A 20,111-nucleotide genomic window follows, 5' to 3' on the forward strand; every position below is an offset into this window, starting at 1 on the left:
AGTGTACATTTCCCCTCATTGACTAAAGTGTAAAAATGCACATTTGCCAACCACCATCGCAGTTTTCATGACTTTGTGAACATTTCTTGAAAAATATTATATTGTTGACACTCGTGTTTGGGATTGTGAACATGTCATTTAGGGAATAATAATAATAATAATAATAATAATAATAATAATAATAATAATAATTTATTTCTTACCCACCTCTCCATTTTGATCGAGGCAGGGAACAACAGTAAATATAAAATACATAAAACAATTAAAACATAATATATATTGTTAAAACATCCTAAAAACATCCTGAAATTCCATTGGATAGGCCTGCCGGAAGAGATCAGTCTTGATAGCTTTCTTAAATGATAAAGGACTGTTAAGTTGACGAGTCCCCTTTGGCAGGCCATTCCACAGTCTGGGAGCAGCAGAAGAGAAGGTCCTCTGGGTAATACCCGTCAGCCTAACTTTGACTGACTGAAGTAGATTCTTCCCAGAGGACCTGAGTGTGCGGGTTGTATGGGAGAAGGCGATCCCGCAGGTAGCCTGGACCCAAACCATGTAGGGCTTTAAAGGTGATAACCAACACTTTATACTTCGCTAATTGGCAGCCAGTGAAGAAATTTTAAAACGGGTGTAATGTGGTCAACCCTGCGTGTACCGGTGACCAGCCTGGCTGCCATATTTTGAACTAGCTGAAGTTTCCGGACTAGGCACAAACGGAGCCCTATGTAGAGTGCATTGATTATCGGTGAACATAAATGAAACCCTCATACATTCAAATAAAAATAGCTATATAGAGCCATCTCCGGGTTTTGGAGAGGTCTGGGTAGGTTGCTGTTCTGGATTCTGCTCTGGGCAGGTTGCCCTTGAAGTTGGCCTTCAGCGCCAACTGCCTCCTAGTGCACACTGCCAGTTGGGGACTACTCTTGCCAATGAGGGCCAAGCGTCTGCCTGACCCACCATCTATTACAGTGAAACTCTCTCTCTCTCTCTCTCTCTCTCTCACACACACACACACACACACACACACACACACACACACACACACGCACTGCTGCAAAGGGGGAGGAATAGCAGAGTCAGGTGAGCAACTACTCAACACTGGAGGTTGTGTCCACGTTGCTATGGACTGCCTTAGGGATGGATCTAGCACTCAGAAGAGTAAGACATGCATTATGGTCTGCCCTCTCCCATCACCCTACGCACTTCACAGATTTTGGCTCTTCAGACACCCTCCTCAAATTTCATCTCCATTCTTCGTGCAATTTTGTTTCCCCACAAAACTGGAAATGAGAATTTCAGTGATTTTTTAAAATTTACATACAGAAGGGGGGGATGTAGAGACTCCTGCTACATCAAAGTCACTTTGTTCATCCACACTGGACAGACAAGCACTTCACAGCAATTTGGCAAACTGCCTTCTACTGAGTCATGTCAGTGGACCATCTAGATCAGCATTGTCAACACTGGCTGGCAGCAATGACTCTCCGGGGTATCAAAGCAGAGCTTTCCCCAGCCCTGCTTGGAGATGCCAAGGGTAGCACCTCGAACCTTCTGCATGCAAAACATGTGCTTTTATATACACCAGTTGCTGGGGAACATGGATGGGAGGATGCTGTTGCACCATGACCTGCTTGTGGGTTCCTGGTCAACAGCTGTTTGGCCACTGTGTGAACATAGGGCTGGACTAGACAGACCCTTGGTCTGATCCAGCAGGGCTCTTCTTATGTTCTTATGATCACACTTCAATTCCTTTCAAAGCCACAAAAATCACCGCAACGTGATCACCGCAAAAATCACCACAAGCCTTTAAAAATAAAAGGGAGAAGAACAGAAATCACTGGACTGCAGTAGTTGAGCAACAGTATCATATGGATTCCACGTAATAACTGAGTGAACAACTAATGTCACTTCCACAGAAAAGCATTAGTCTGGAAACAGCCTCTACTGCAACAGGCAGGATAAAAATGGCAATACATTAAATTCAATCTGACAGGTTCCCACAAGTATCTAATCTGTTCCTTCTCTCCCCTCCCCGGCCATCCCTTGCCATTTTTTTGAAGTGTAAATCCAGGACCCAGATTTATCAGAGAGAAGAATCTGAGAAGGTGAACTAAGATCTCAGGATAATTTTTGACAATGCTACTGCTCTGAAGTTTGCCCTAAATTAAAAACAAATGTGTCTCTGCAGCAAGTCTAGCTGTAAGTCATATTTTATGGGCTCAGTGATTTTGTGACATTAAACTGAAAGCTAAATGATGCAGGATTCCTGGAATTTGCATGGTAGATTAGCAAGCCACCTACACCAGAAGATGCACAATGTACATTTGAAAATTGTCATGATTAAAATTATTAGCTTTGTTCCTTGGCATATTTTATTTAGTATTGTAATTGCATGCAATTCTCTGACAGCTACTGAAAGCTGAGAGTTATGAAAATTCCCCATTCGGTTAACAGATATATCAACAAGGGAACAATTCGATTCATAAACAAATATGTCAGTAATTCAATTCAAGTAACAATAGGCATATCAACAATTAAACAATCTGTAAACATTTTATTATACAGTGTCACTGAAACTGTTGAACACATAAATTAGCCAAGATATAAATTATGATGATATCAATAAAATACATAAACCAGCAGCTTTGAAGAGAAATTGATTTTTGAAAGATTTGTCCATTCCCTAGGTTATGGTCCTCCTGTGCACCATGACAGTAAGAACATAAGAACATAAGAAGAGCCCAGATGCTGGATCAGACCAAGGGTCCATCTAGTCCAGCACTCTGTTCACACAGTGGCCGACCAGCCATCAGCCAGGGATGAACAAGCAGGACATAGTGCAACAGCACCCTCCCACCCATGTTCCCCAGCAACTGGTGCACACAGGCTTACTGCCATGAATACTAGAGATAGCACACAACCATCAGGGCTAGTAGCCATTGATAGCCTTCGCCTCCAGGAATTCATCCAACCCGTTTTTAAAGCCATCCAAATTGGTAGCCATCACTCCATCTTGTGGTAGTGAGTTCCATAATTTAACTACTGAATGCGCTGTGTGAAGAAATACTTCCCTTTATTTGTCCTGGATCTCCCACCAATAAGCTTCATGGGATGTCTCCTGGTTCCAGTATTTTGAGAGAGAGAAAAAAAATGTCTCCCTATCCACATCCTCCGTACCATGCATAATTTTGTACACCTCTATCATGTCTCCCCTCAGCCTCCTCTTCTCCAAGCTAAACAATCCCAGCTGATGTAACCTTAATAGGGGAGATGCTCCAAGCCCTTATTCATTTTAGTTGTCCTTTTCTGCACTTTTTCCAGCTCCATAATATCCTTTTTTAGGTGTGGTGACCAGAACTGTACACAGTATTCTAAGTGTGGTCACACCATAGATTTGTATAAAGGCAGTATGATACTGGCAGTTTTATTCTCAATTCCTTTTCTTATAATGCCTAACATGGAGTTTGCCTTCTTTACAGTGGCCGCACACTAGGTTGACATTTTCATCAAGCTGTCCACCACAACCCCAAGATCTCTTTCTTGTTTGGTCACTGACAGCTCAGATCCCATTAGGTTATACTTGAAGTTGGTTTGTGTTGGTTTTTGCCCCAATGTGCATCACCTTACACTTGCTTACATTGAACTGTACCTGCCATTTGGACGCCCACTCTCCCAGCTTGGAGAGATCCTTTTGGAGCTCTTCACAATCCCTTTGTGCTATAACATCCTTAAATAATTTGGTGTCGTCAGCAAACTTGGCCACTTCACTGCTCACTCCTAATTCCAGATCATTTATGAATAAGTTGAAAAGAATCAGTCCCAATACAATCCCTGTGGGGCCCCACTATTTACTTCCCTCCATCAAGGGAATTGACCATTTATTCCTACTCTCTGTTTGCTGTTCTCTAACCAGTTACTGATCCATAAGAGGACCTCTCCTCCTGTTCCGTGACTGCTAACTTTCTTCAGGAGTCTTTGGTGGGGGACTTTATCAAAAGCCTTTTGGAAATCCAAGTAAACAATGGCCACCGGATCTGCCCTGTCTACATGTTTGTTGACACTCTCAAAGAATTCTAGTAGATTAGTGAGTCAGGAATTGCCTTTGCGGAAGCCATGTTGATTCTTCTTCAGCAGCACCTGCCATTCTATATGCTTACAGTACTCTCTTTATTCGTAGGTTCCACAAACCCTGGCCTCTTTCCAACAATACTGCATTTCAGCAGCAAAAAGAGTGACAACACACACCTAGTAGAGCCATCATCATCATCATCATCATCATCATCATCATCATCATCATTATATTTGTTACCTGCCTCTCCTTCTGGATCAAGGCAGGGTACAACACAAATGCAAACATCATAAAATACATATTAACTAATTAAAACATTTAAAACTAATACATTATTAAAACATTTGCTGGATAGCAGAGTCCTGATTTTATAATCGCATGCCAGCCAATTGGGGTGGGGGGGTGGGGATTTCAATAGCAAGGCCAACTTTGAAGTACTTAAAAATAAATACGTTATATAATACCCTCCCCAACATCTACTTTGTCGATTTTCTTGGCAGCATGCAAAGGATTTTGTATTCTCTCGGGCCTTTTAACTTGCTGTACACCTTACTGCCCAATTGTATCTCAAAAGTTGCATGTTACAGCTGTTTGTTTGTTTTTAATAATCTCAGTGAATATTTAATATTTGTTGCTTTTGATATTTTTGCTCTTTTAAACTGTATTTGTGGCTGCTTGTAGCTGGTGGTTGCATTTGCCTGGGGTTTGGAGAATTCTCGCTGGCCTGCCCCGTGAGCGCTTTGAAACCTGTTTGAAACCCCACTTCAAGGAGATGGGCTGCATGAGCCTACCAGGGCCTCAGCAACGCACAGTTCCTGGTGCCTCCAGAAAGTGTATAATTCCCCTAGCTATGCTAACAGTGTGGCTGGGGGAATGGGGTACTTTCTGGAGGTTTCAGAAAGCATGCTTTGCTATCCCCTCCCTTCCCGCGCTAATCATTACTCTCTTAATGCAAGGCTATGGCCGGATCTACACTACTGCTTTAAAGCGCTTTATAACAGTTATAAAGTGCTTTAACTGCTTTAAAGCGCTATAAAACTGTTATAAAGTGCTTTAAAGCAATAGTGTAGATCCGGCCTACCTTGCGTTAAGAGGGCCTTTAAGGCCCTAACTGGCATGGGGGAGAGGGAGAAACACATGATTTCCCCAAGGCTGGGGGCATCACGTATTTTTCCCCTCCTCTCTAATGGCAGTGGCCAAAGTGGAGGGGGGAAATACACGATTTCCTCAGGCTTGGGGAAATTGCATGTTTCTCTTTTTTTTTTCCCCCCCAATGATGGGGGCCTTAAATGCCCTGTTCATTGGGCCTTTAAGGCCCCCATCAGTGGGAGCAGGAGAAACACACAATTTCCCCAAGGCTGGGGAAATCACATTTTTCCCCCTCCTTGGGGAAATTGCATACCCCCCCCCAAACTGTGTTAATGATGGCCTCCATTAATGCAGCAGGGGGAAAGGGACAAAAGGTGCAGGTCAGGTGGACCCATGCCTGAGCGCTCTTGGAGGTTCAATAGCAGTTGGCCATGGGCCCATCCTAGTGCTGGGGAGGTCTACGTGGACCCATGAGGGCTGAACATGGGGGCGTCTGCTGCCCTCACAGGCCAGGCAGATTTTTGATACAATGCTACCTACATTTCATTATGTACTGTTTTTGCATTGAACTGAATTTCACTGTGTGTGTGTGTATGGGGGTATGTCTGTGTGTGTGTGTGTGTGTGTGTGTATGGGTGTGTGGGTGTGTGGTGCCCTGAACACTTTGGCTGTAGGATGACTCACTAATTGAATCAATCAATGAATCAATGAATCAATGAACTATAACAGTGAACCTGACTATTCTTGTTGCTCTGCTTATTCCGTATGTTATTAAATGCAATTAATAACGCCTGCCCAAGGGCCTCTACTTCCCTTGCTCGGCTTCGTCCATTCTCTTCTGCTGCCCCTTACGCCTGGAACGCTCTTCCAGAACATTTGAGAACTACAAGTTCAACCGCAGCTTTTAAAGCTCAACTAAAAACTTTTCTTTTTCCTAAAGCTTTTAAAACTTGATGTTGTGCAGACTTCTACTGTTACTTTCTACTGTTAGTTTTACCTTTCCCAGTGCCTGTTTACCCTACCCTGTACCTGTTTGCATTCTCTTCCCCCCCTTATTGTTTTACTATGATTTTATTAGATTGTAAGCCTATGCGGCAGGGTCTTGCTATTTACTGTTTTACTCTGTACAGCACCATGTACACTGATGGTGCTATATAAATAAATAATAATAATATAATAATAATTATGGGATTGATATTAAAACCTGACAGTTAGAAAAGAACCCTATTGTGAAATTTCAGAATGACAATGAAAACAGGAATCCTTCAAAGCTATGGAAGAAGGAAACAATTCAAGTAAAACCACACAGTATTTCTTTAATTGCTTTCTAAAGCTATGTGCGTAGCTTGCTTGGACAATTACTGTACATGTGCAAATCAGCAGAAGCCTGACTCTCCTGAAATCTTTGTGTCCAGCTCAGGCAAACCATTTTGGTACCTGCAAGTGGAGATGTATCTTTTCTTGAAAAGTCTCATTTGGTATCCACCTAGGCATCTGCACTGAAGTTGCTGAGATTCTCCTGATCTCAACAAAAGGAAGAGTTGAGTCAAGCCAGGAGCTTGTGATCCAAGATGTTCACAGTTAGTTCTTACATCATTAAAACCATACCCCAAGGCTTAGGGTTCTGAATCACAAGAAACTGCATGTCGATGGAAAATTCAAATGAGTGGCGACGTTACAAGAAGCTGAGCCACCATGGCAATTCTGAATTGTTGCCAAATGGGCTGTTTCAAGTTTATGACTAACCCCAAGCAAGACACATGCACTTCTCTTGGTTTTTGAGGGTTTCTGACATTTCATATGATTGGATTGTATATAAAGAGAGGGAAGCATAATTAATTGCTTTTGTGTGAAGCGCATGCAAATGGAAAGTCGGGGATTGAAGCAAGGTAATGGAATCCAGATGTGATGCTGTTCAGTTGGACTTTTTTTGTTACCTTTGGCTGTAAATACTACATAGGTGGATGTAGGCCTACAGTGGCAAATCCTACCCCACCCCCCATATGGATAATCCCATAACCATGATCATTCCAAGCTAGAGGAGAAAGAGAAAAGCATCTCCATTGCTGAGGCAACTGGTCTGATCTAGTTATGTGCAAATGAGTAGCTGAGGGCAAAATGGGCCCTCAGCTATTCAACTGCACAAATTATATGCACGTAGGCTTGGTTCAGACCTTCACATGAATGTGTGGACATCTGGGAGGCAGAGCCAGTGAACCCTATCCTAGACCCCTCTCCGTGTGTTCGTTTCTTAGAGGAGCCACTTCTGAATCGCCCAAAAAGTGGAAATGCATCACTAAAAAAGAAAAGAAACAAGAGGACATGAATTTGCATAAAATCTGCATATGCTGTTAATGCAAATTTAGAAATTATTGCTAGCATTTAAATGGAAATACAATGCATCTCAACATACTGGGGAAGACTGTGACCAGGGCTCGATCGATACTAGTGCTTTTTATCGGCACTGAAACGCACTGATAACTAGGGATGTGCTCCGCTTCTCCTCAGACCGGAGAAGCAGGAGTGGATTGGGGGGGGGGATCGGGGGAGCCACGGAGCGTTGCGGAGCGGATCGAGGTGAAGGCGGATCCTTCGGCTCGATCCAGAGCTCCACAAAAATGGTAAGGGGGGGTTACTTGGCCCTGCCGCTGTCGCTGCCCATGCAGCAACGGCGGCAGAGCCAGGTAAAGGGGCAAGGGAGAGGGGGGTCTTACCTGCATCCATCCGCGGTCCCGCGGCTGATTCAATGGAGCCTGAGGACTCAAACAGGAAGACTAGGCCGCAGTTGATCACATCATTCCAATGACATTTGCAGTAGTGGAAATTATTGAGCAGTGATGATTAGCTCTCCTGTAATGAATTCAGATGCCAAATGAGCTCAGCTGCTCAAATTTATTTATTTATTTGTTGCATGTCTATATCACCCAATAGCCAAAGCGAGGCCAAATGGCAAAGCTACTGCACTAGGAGATGAACGTAATCTGTACATGAGGAGCTAGACCCATTCATTCATCCCGTCCACCACCACCCCCAGCTTCATTGGCTCGGCTCCGCTGCAGGAGAATGAACATTCTGGATGTCCAACAAAGCCCTTCTGCTATTGAGATTTTGCACAAGGCCAAGGGAAGCCAAAGCACTGAAACACCCCCCAAAAAACAAATGGGTAATAAGGTTTGCATATTTCTCCCCCACTGGCTTTCTCAATGCCTCAGAGAGCCATTAAGAAGACTGAAGCAATGCCAGAACATATCTTCTCACAATTCTTCCACTGTTCAATAAGGCAAATGGCAGAAGGGCAGATTTTCCATGTGGAAATCTTTGGAGCATTCCAAGTTGGTCCAGAAGCTTTCTTTGGTTGAAGAGTGGGGTAAAATGCTGTAAATATCTAACTAATACTATCTTTAGCTTTAAATCCTAGATGCCCTCTTCACCTTCTTTTCATATTTTCAATGAAATACAATTCTACATCCATCTGGGACAGAGTCCTTTCCAAATCAACCTTCTCCCAGGAACTGCACAGGAGATTAATGTTGCTTTGGGGGCATTGACAGCCATTGCACCAATCCCCAACTTCATCTCAAGCCTATTTGCAGCCCTAGCAACCTACATCTCACACATTCTTTAGACAAGATTCATAGTCTCCAATAAACGTACCCAAGGTTTATGGGACAGTATGCATATTGACTGGAGAATGTGCACATTGCCATGACAATTGTGTCATGATATGCATATTCCCCAAGGCCTCTTGGAGAAATTGTACTCTCCAATATGCCTCGGGGAACATGCATTATCTCAACAAATGCAGTACATTCTCTGGGCAACATGCATATTCTCTAAGAATCATACCCTTTGTTTATTTCTACTTCAGAAGTGAGCAATCCATTCCCTGCACATCTGCTACATAATTTTATGCAATCTGCAGTGTTTCCCTGGGCACAAATGTAATTCATTAATAAATTGCTACATATCTTACCACCCAAAAGCCAAAGCTTTCTGGGCAGTTCACAAAACAAAACTTAGAACCACAAAAATACAATGACATAGTAAAACATAATGTAAAACCTTTAGTTTAAAACAGACTGAACCCAAAGGTTTGTGTGTGTGTGTGTGTTTTAAAGCAGGGTAGAAATCAGAAGCAGCAATGCAAAGATAGAAAAACAAATTTTGGCAGCAAGTCATGATATTGGGGGGATTTAAAAAAAATTAGGGGCCCCATGGAGTGCAGACCATGGGGGGGGTGTAACCTGGATGTCTCTCAGTTGCCTACCCCTGATCTCGATAATCACTTCATTTAAGTGTGTCTGAAGTTGGCTCAAGTACCTTGTCCAAGAAGGGGATGCTGGCAACCAGCTTCTAGTTGTTAACATCTTTTATTATTATTATTATTATTATTATTATTATTATTATTATTATTATTTTTATTTATTTATTTATTTATTTATTTATATAGCACCATCAATGTACATGGTGCTGTACAGATTATTCACAGTAAATAGCAAGACCCTGCCGCATAGGCTTACAATCTAATAAAGTTGTAGTAAACAATAAGGAGGGAAAGAGAATGCAAACAGGCACAGGGAAGTGTAAACAGGCACCGGGTAGGGTGAAGCTAACAGTATAGAGTCAGAACAAACTCAATATTTAAAAGCTATAGGGAAAAGAAAAGTTTTTAGCTGAGTTTTAAAAGCTGTGATTGAGTTTGTAGTTCTCAAGTGTTCTGGAAGAGCGTTCCAGGCGTAAGGGGCAGCAGAAGAAAAAGGACGAAGCCGAGTAAGGGAAGTGGAGGTCCTGGGGCAGGCGAGAAGCATGGCATCAGAGGAGCGGAGAGCACGAGCGGGGGAGTAGTGTGAGATGAGAGAGGAGAGATAGGCAGGAGCTAGACCATGAAAAGCTTTGAAGGTCAACAGGAGAAGTTTATATTGGATTCTGGAGTGAATTGGAAGCCAATGAAGAGATTTCAGAAGTGGAGTGACATGGTCAGAGCGGCGGGCCAAGAAGATGATCTTAGCGGCAGAGTGGTGGACAGAGACCAGCGGACTGATGTGAGACGAAGGAAGGCCAGAGAGAAGAAGGTTACGGTAGTCCAACCCAGAGATAACCAGTGCGTGAACGAGAGTCTTGGCAGAAGAGACAGACAAAAATGGTCGAATCCTGGCAATATTATACAGGAAGAAACGACAGGATTTAACTACTGCCTCGATATGAGGAATAAAGGAGAGCGAGGAATCAAAATAAATGTTGACAAGAACACTCTTCATCTTCAATCTTTCATTTCAAGACAGCCATGCAGAATTTGTTTTGGGCAGGGAATGATCAGAGATAGCAGTGGGGCCAGGAAGCCCTCCTAGGGCATTCCTCCAGGGATCAGGTCTTGGAACCTAAGCCCCAACAGGCTGTGTGGTCTGGATTGGGGTGCCCCACAGGCAGGGCTAGCCCAAGATATTTTTCTTCCTCAGGTGAAGGACAAGATGGCACCCCTTCCCATTCCTTGTACAAAAACTCAGTGAACTGGCAGTTGAATCTGTCTTCAACATTGATGATGAGACAGCATCCTCCACTGCACCTGAAGGCAGAAGGCTAACTAAGGGGGCTCGGAGCAGGTTGCATGGCACAGAGCTCTCTCCTCCCACACCTTCTTGCCTCCTCCAAGCATCTGCTGTCATTGGTGACTGCTGCACTCTGCCTAAAGATAGGGCCGGCCCTATCCACAGGCCAGATTAGGTAGGGTGACCCTATGAAAAGGAGGACAGGGCTCCTGCAGCTTTTACTGTTGTGATGGAAATTCACCAGGTGTTGCATGTATACAAATGACACCTGCTGAAATTCCCTTTTTTATACAACTGTTGAAGGTACAGGAGCCCTGTCCTCCCTTCCATATGATCACTCTAGATGGGCTGGAGGTTCTGCACCCCTGTTTTAAAAGGAGGAGGAGGAGGAGGAGGAGGAGGAGGAGGAGGAGGAGGAGGAGAACAGGCTCTTGATTCCTCATCTTGGCTCTCTATGTGCTGCTTTCCTATAGTGAGGCTGAAACTGTGCCATTAACATAGTCAATGTTCTGGTAACACAGCTATGAGGCACAGCCATGTTCATCCACCTTCACTTAAGAAGCTGCTCAGCTTGCTCTGAATATTTATTTATTTATTTATTTATTTATTTATTTACATGCACCTGCACTTTCACTCATCCTTCAGTGTCATGTGAGATCCAGCTGAATTTGTTTCTGAAATTCCTACAAATACCTTCCCTGTTCTGACATAGATCAACATCCAATCTTCTTATTACTAAAATTATCTTCACTAGATGCTGTTATTTATTTGTATTTTTTCATTTTAGTTTTTGGAAACGAAATCTTCGTTTCGATGCATCAAAGGGGAAATATTGTAATCTTTGTTTGAGCGTGAATTCAAAGATTGGGGCCATCTGATTGGCTGATGCTCAACATTTGGAGAGTGCATTTATAGAAGCAGCTACATTTGGTTTTTGGCACGGAAAAGGCAGCTTGTGAATCTATCTGAGCTCAGAAACATTTGTCTGCCTGGAGTAATTCACTGAGAACTGATTATATTGGCACTCAACATGGGATTTCTGGAATTCCCCTATTCTACAGAAGATGGGGGGGGGGTTGGAGTGTGTGCATTTTTTTTAAAGTAGATAAATGTCATGCAAATTTGGAAATGAAACACAGAAAGTAAGATAAGTGATCATCAGGTTTGGATTGGAGAGATTAACCAAAAAAAGGAAAGGAAAGGAAAGGAAAAGATGGAACATTTATTATAGTTGCCTGGGTGATAGAATCATACATTTAGTAAACCTTCCCTTTTGCATGGAAACACCCATGCAGTTTCAATCAGCTGGAACGGAAGTGTCATCTTGTCAAGCATGCTGCATTCACAGGGAATCCTGTTCTTTTCTGGCACACTGAGATTCTTCCCACAAGATGCTTGCCATGTGAGTTAAATATGTGGTAATTCCAACAAGTCTCTGTCTTCGTTCCCTGCGTGCTCCAAATTCCCACCTGCTTTCAGGATATCTCACAAATGGTTATGCCCACGCAGATCTTGATAGCCGTACCCGTATAGGTATCCATAGCATTGACACACTTGGCAGGCAGGAGACCCATTCACACAAATGCACACATAGAGAAGAATCCAAGGAACAGCGATGACCGTAACTGGAAAATGAGATACTGAACAGTGCAGACAGGTGCAATTTTTATTTCCAAATGTGAATGAAGAGAGAGAGAGAGAGAGAGAGAGAGAGAGAGAGAGAGAGAGAGAGAGAGAGAGTGGTCTGCTCAGGATCAGATTATCATTACTGATTTGCCAGTACTATACTGCCTTTATACATATCTGTGGTGCAACCATCCTTAGAATACTGTGTACAGAACTTGGGGGGGGGGGGGAGTGCAGAAAAGGGCAACTAAAATGATCAAGGGGCTGGACATCTTCCCTATGAAGGAAGGTTACAACATCTGAGATTGTTTAGCTTGGGGGAAAAGGAGGCTAAGGGGAGACATGATAGAGGTATACAAAATTATGCATGGTGTGGAGAATGTGGATAGGGAGACATTTTTCGCCCTCTCTCAAAATACCAGAACCTGGGGTCATCCCCTGAAGCTGATTGGTGGGAGATTCAGGACAAATAAAGGGAAGTACATCTTCACACAGTGCATAGTTAAACTATGGAATTCACTAGTACAAGATGCGGTGATGGCCACCAATTTGGATGGCTTTAAAATGTGTTGGATAAATTCCTGGAGGAGAAGGCTATCAGCGGCTACTAGCCCTGATGGTTATGTGCTACCTCCAGAATCTGAGGCAGTAAGGCTATATGCACCAGTTGCTGGGGAACATGGGTGGGAGGGTACTGTTGCACCACATCCTGCTTTGTTGGTCCTTGGTCAACAGCTTGATTAGATGGACCCTCGGTCTGATCCAAAATGGCACTTGTGTTCTTATGTTTATTGTTTACCATAACAGGATCCACTCTACAAATGTTGTCATTCATTAGATTAGATGGTCATTACGGACATTTTTTTATTTGCCTCTATAATGTGTTGTTATATGCTTGCTTCTTTGAATTATTTTACAGTCTACCTGACTTTGTTGAGCATTTTAACTGCATCCTAAGAACATAAGAAAAGTCCTGCTGGATCTGTACCAAACACCTATCTAGTAGGGATGTCAAAGAAATCCTCAACAAATTTAAATACATATGGATTTCTATAAATCTGACCCGTGGATTCCACAGCTGATCTCCCACACACACTGGATTATGGGTCTGTGTTTTAACTTCGGGGGGGCATTTGCACAAATTTGCACTTTCGGCAGTGTGCATTGGCATTCATGTACACTTGCACAAATGGAGCAAAATTCTTGAACATCCTTTAGAAACATCTGATTCCCTCAATCAGTGGACCATGGAACAGAAGACTCCTGACAACCTATAGAACATAGATGGGACTGATGTCACTAAATCCCTACATCCCTACCATCTGGCCCAGAATTCTGTTTCCAACAGTAGGTCAGCCATCTAGAGGCCCTTGGGAAGCCCCAAAACAGGGCGTACAGACTACAGTGGTCTGCCATTTTTTGTCCCTAGCATCTGGGATTGAGAAGTGTACTGCCTCTAAACACAGAGCTCCCGTGAATCCGAGGCAGGGCTTTGCACAATAATAGCAGAAACGGTTGTGTAGGGAGGGTCCATCGTTCAGTGGTAGAGCCCCTGCTTTAGGGCTGGAAGAACTCCTGCTCAAAACCCTGGAGAGCTGCTGCCGGTCAGTGTCAACAATACTGGCCTAGGTGGTTTGACTCAGTATAAGTTCATTTTCTGCAATTGCCTGCATTCTTGGGTGTTTCATTTAATATCTCTCTACATCAAGGGTGGGCAAACTGATGCTCTCTAGATGTTTTGGACTACAATTCTATTTATTTATTTATTTTTAAAACATTTGTATCCCGCCCTGTATCATTGGGATCTCAGAGCGGCGTACAGATAAAATCAATTTAAACAGTATAAAACAATAAATAATGTGTACAATTTAGGGTGCCATGCATCCTCTTTTACAGAGGACAGTATTCTATTTGAAGGGCTGCCAGAGGACTGACCTCTGTTTCAAAGGTATCCTCTATTTGAAATTGATTCCCTCTTTTTTTCTTTTCTTTTAGTAATGCATGTTCTCTTTTCTGACCATCCTACTAAATGTACACCTTAAAGGTCTTGAGTTTGCACCTAATTGTGCAACGTGTGAAACATCTTTGTGCTTACAAAATCATAACACCAGTGTGCTTTCTTGGATATACCGTGAGCACCAAAGGACGCATCACAAAAGATCCAGCATCAGGGTTCTGCAGCGACAACAAAATCCTTCTTAAAGACAAAAGAAAAGTATCTCTTGGTCAAGTTATTTCACGCAAGGCATTTCAATCCCATCTGTGGTTCTCAGCTCCTAAATGCTAAGCTTGATTAGCTATTATACGGAAGGAGCCAACTGTTTGCTGAAAAGCAACACCGGCAAGTGACAGATGGAGAATGGCACCATCTATCCTCACATGCATACTCAAAATCTATTCTATCACAATACGTCAGACTACTCCTCTCATATTGGTATGCAGCATGAAGAAGCTGTTAACTATGCAGTTACATTACACTAAAAGTTTCAAGTGCCTGTAATCACTTGAAATGTATATCAAAGTATTTTGCTAAGGTTCTACACATACAGGCCATAGCTAGAAGGGGCTTTATCCCGGGGTAATCCCCGGGATCATCCCTGTGCATCCACATGATGCACAGGGGATCCTGGGATCAGGGAGGGATGATCCCTCCCTTGCCCCAGGATCTTGCCCTCCACTTTGGCCTCGGTTTTTCTGCAGTCCCGGGCTGAGCCGGAGACCACGGAACGTGTGGCCGGGCACCACAGGTTGACCCTCAGGAGTGCTGCACCCATCAGGGGTAGGGTGGGGGGAGCAGGGAAAGTAATTTAAATTTTAAAAAAACTTAACATTTGCACGCAAGTGTTCGTGCGCTGCTGCCCCTTTAAGTTTTTAAAAAATGGTGTGCGCGACACCTCTTTCTGAGGTCGTCACGCGTTGCATGTAAACAGAGGAGGGATCTTGCAATAAACACAACGTGAGATCTTCCCTCCTCCGTCACGGGCTAACAGGTAGGTCTAGCTAAGGCCACAGAGACCAGAACTATTTTCTCTATCCTGCATATTTGTCCCAAACTACTTTGAGCACATCAGAATAGAAGCAGCAACAAACATCTTGGATAGCTGCTTGAGAGCTCTGACTAGTTCTGACCGAAACCCAGAGTGGATTCACCATCCCACTGATATTGGAGACACCAGCCTCCACTGATCGATCGATCGATCTTTAGCCAGAATTGATCCCAATGACGCTTATTGGGAAAATATGTCGTTAAAAGACCTAAAATTTACATTAAGTTCTGGTCTTAAAGAAAAAATTAAAACGCCATGTACAAAATAAGAATAATAATAATAATAATAATAATAATAATAATAATAATAATAATAATAATAATGTATTTATTTGTTACCAGCCTCTCCCTCTGGATCAAGGTGGGGTACAACACAAATGCAAATGCCATAACATACATATAATTAAAACATTTAAAACTAATTCATTATTAAAAGCAGCACGTTATTAAAAGGCATCTTGAAATTCAACTGGGTAGGCCTGCCGGAAGAGATCAGTCTTTATAGCTGTCTTAAAATCTGGAAGACCGTTGAAGAATCTCTCCCAGCAGGTCATTCCATAATCTGGGAGTGGCAGAAGAAAAGGTCCTCTGGGTAATAGTTGTCAGCCTTGTTTTTGTTGACTGGAGTAGATTCTTCCCAGAGGACCTGAGTGTGCAGGGCGGATTGTACGGGAGAAGGCGATCCCGCAGGTAGCCTGGACCCAAACCATATAGGGCTTCAAAGATTTGTTCATCTGTGGATTCAATGATTAAGAAGAAAACTTTAAGATATAGAGGGGAATTTTGATTTTTGTAATTATAGAGTAAGAGAAGATATGGTCACTTATTTTAAAGGTGATAACCAACACTTTATACTTTGCCCGGAAACTAATTGGCAGCCAGTGAAGAGATTTTAAAACTGATGTAATGTGGTCACCCCTAAGTGTACCGGTGACCAACCTGGCTGCCATATTTTGAACTAGTTGAAATTTCCAGACTAGGCACAAAGGTAGCCCTATGTAGAGCGCATTGCAGAAGTCGAGCCTCCAAGTTACCAGCACGTGTACTACTGTCTTTAGGTGTAGACATGCCCTTGACAGCAGGATCCAGATTCTGTTTATGCGCAACAACTTTTCTACCCATTATGCAGTGTTGTTCTGCTTGTGCTAGGATCCTGATCCAGCGTATTGGGTACCACAAGCGTAAGGCTGTTGTGCAATGCTGCACAATGTATCGTGCAGCAAGCTTTTGTTTCTCCACAACAAATTTTGCAACGGGATGAAAGCAAATGCATACAAAAATGCACATATTAGGCATAATGCTAAAACATGCATCATATAAGAAAAATTGCTTTCCAACATGTGTATGCTAGGGGAGAATGCAAACAAAAATGTGCACAAAGATCTTTATGAATTTTCATGTAAACTTTTAAAAACAACGTTCTCAAACTTGGGGATGAACTGAACTTAAGACTGGAGAAATTTTCAATGTTTGGGATAACCCAAACTTCAGTTTGGAAAAACAGAGAAAAACCAAACCTGACAGATTCATGCATCCCTAGTCATGACTAATTGGGTCCACTCTAAGCATGATTCAGTGTATATGTTCTGTGTTTTAGAATTTTAAATTTTGTGTACTCGTTTTTATCTTAATTTTAGAATTTCTGTAAACTGCCCAGAGAGCCCTGGCTATGGGGGCGTTATATAAGTGAAATAAATAAATAAATAAATAAATAAATAAATAAATAAATAAATAAATAAATACAACTCCCAGCATTCCCCACCCAGCTTTCATTCATCAGACTTCCTTAGGTAATGAGTTGTAGGATTTCCCCCCCTGCCTAAACATGCATAGCATTGCACCCTAAGTCTGCATCCAACCCATTAGAACTTGACCCTACTGGCAGCATTCAAGCACTCAGTACCTGACATAGAGTTTTAGCTATTAGTCAGTATAGAAATGTAGTAACTACATAAAAGCCTTCAAAGTGCTCTGCTAAGCAGCAAAATGGAGAAGAATGCTACCTTTCAGACTTCATACACACACACACACACACACACCCATCATTCACTACAAGCACATGGTTTTCTTTGAGGCAATGCTCCCTACCATTTTGCCATGCCATTACTATATGTCTCATAGAAACAAATGGGTAATTAGAAACAGATGCTTAGCAACAGCTTGTCTGGGTTACATGAGAACTTATCGTCATCGTTCCTTTTGTCAGCCAAAAGTTAAATGCAGCAATCAAGTTGTGCTGAAAGCTTGCATGAAATTGGCTGCACACTGCTTAACTTCCAGGTGATTGGGAAGGAATAAACAAGACTTCTCCCCACACATATGGGAGAGGGGCTGGTTTTTCCTGTCTCTTGCACATCTCCAAAGGGCGATTTGTGTAGCCTCCTCTTGACTGGACAGGGGTTGCTAAGGACACGATCCCATTTGGAATCAGATCCTACCAAGAAGCAGAGGGCATCAGATGCATCAGATGGCAGTTTGGTGAGGAAAGCACACAGCACCCTCAGGTAGCTGCCAAGGCCCCAGCAGGATCCACCAACTGATGTCTGACTTGGGTCCCCCTCTTTAGAAATGACAGGTCTGGGAGCTACCATTTTAATTTCCCAGAATGCTTCGGAATGATGCAGCATCCGAATCATTGTGAGAAATCTAAGTGGCAGTTCCCAGCCCCCTAGCTTCCCCCACCACATAATCCTACCAGGTCCTGCCAACATAGAGGATCATAGAATCATAGAATCATAGAATAGCAGAGTTGGAAGGGGCCTACAAGGCCATCGAGTCCAACCCCCTGCTCAATGCAGGAATCCACCCTAAAGCATCCCTGACAGATGGTTGTCCAGCTGCCTCTTGAAGGCCTCTAGTGTGGGAGAACCCACGACTTCCCTAGGTCATTGGTTCCACTGTTGTACTGCTCTAACAGTCAGGAAGTTTTTCCTGATGTCCAGCTGGAATCTGGCTTCCTTTAACTTGAGCCTGTTATTCCGTGTCCTGCACTCTGGGAGGATCGAGAAGAGATCCTGGCCCTCCTCTGTGTGACAACCTTTTAAGCATTTGAAGAGTGCTATCATGTCTCCCCTCAATCTTCTCTTCTCCAGGCTAAACATTCCCAGTTCCAGGCTAAACATGCCCATTTGCTGAGAACCACCACCACTCAAGGTTTCATCTAGCAAAGCAATATAGGCAAAGTATGCGTACTTGTATGGCCTTCACAAGCCTCGCCTTCAAAGATTGTACTGGTGGAATAGGATTCTGCACTTGTATACCGCCAATATTTGGAGACAAAGAAACACAGAGGAGGGCCAGGATCTCTTCTCGATCCTCCCAGAGTGCAGGACATGGAATAACGGGCTCAAGTTAAAGGAAGCCAGATTCCAGCTGGACATCAGGAAAAACTTCCTGACTGTTAGAGCAGTGCGACGGTGGAGTCAGTTACCTAGGGAGGTTGTGGGCTCTCCCACACTAGAGGCATTCAAGAGGCAGCTGGACAACCATCTGTCAGGGATGCTTTAGGGTGGATTCCTGCCTTGATCAGGGGGTTGGACTCGATGGCCTTGTAGGCCCCTTCCAACTCTGCTATTCTATGATTCTATGATTCTATGAAATACTACGAAGCAAGAAGAATATGAAAAACTGTGATAGGTGGGGAAATGTATTGATACAATATAATATAATGCTCTGAAGTTGCATTCTGATTCCCCAAGTGCTCCCAGGGTTCACAGTTGCATTTTAAGGACATTTGAGTTGTCTGAAGTTCTGATGAACTGGACGGGCACCGAACCAATTCGCAGGGTCTTCTGCCTTGATGCTTCTTGGAAACAAGGCCGAGTGTGTGCACCTTTTCGCCACCCCCCACCCCCTTCCGTAGAAGGCTTTGTGCTGCTTTCTCAAGCTGCTCAACAAAGCCCAGATGTGTTTCATTACAGTTCGTTTGGTGTCGGACTGGATGTATTACATTTGATGGGTGCTTATGAGCTCTGCTTTTCAGGCCGATGTTGCATATCAGATCTGTTTGTGCAGCTTAGGCTGAACACCCTTTGAACAGAATCCAGTGCTGTGTTGGGCACAGAGGGCTTTGCATCTCAAGATTTAGAAATGTCCGTACCGGATCCAGAAGCAGCCTTTGGATACAACACCTGAGCTTGGTAGGGTAGGGTGGCTATGTGTCCTCTTTGACAGAGGAAGTTCTTTATTTGAAGGGCTCCGGGGGGGGGGGGGTAGAGTGACCATATGAAAAGGAGGACAGGGCTCCTGAATCTTTAACAGTTGCATAGAAAAGGGAATTTCAGCAGCTGTCATTTGTATATATGGAGAACCTGGTGAAATTCCCTCTTCATCACAGCAGTTAAAGCTGCAGGCGCTATACTAGAGTGACCAGGTTTAAAAGAGGGCAGGGCACTTGCACCTTTAACTGTTGTGATGAAGAGGAAATTTCACTAGGTGCTGCATGCATACAAATGACACCTGCTGAAATTTCCTTTTCAGTACAACTGTTAAAGATACAGGAGCCCTATCCTCCTTTTCATATGGTCACCATACCAGGGGGGCATCCTCTAGTTTGAAGGCACCTTCTACTTGATTGGTACATGTCCAATTTCCAGTACATGTTCCAGTACATGTCCGATTTAATGATCAAGAATACTCGGGAGTTAGAGCTGGGCCTTGAAGCTGCCCTTCCACAGCACCTGGACAGCGGATTGAGTAATGCACAGAGGTCACCTGGTCACAGTTCTCCACATTA

Source organism: Elgaria multicarinata, chromosome 7 (assembly GCF_023053635.1).
Source record: "Elgaria multicarinata webbii isolate HBS135686 ecotype San Diego chromosome 7, rElgMul1.1.pri, whole genome shotgun sequence".
Classification (NCBI taxonomy): Eukaryota; Metazoa; Chordata; class Lepidosauria; order Squamata; family Anguidae; genus Elgaria; species Elgaria multicarinata.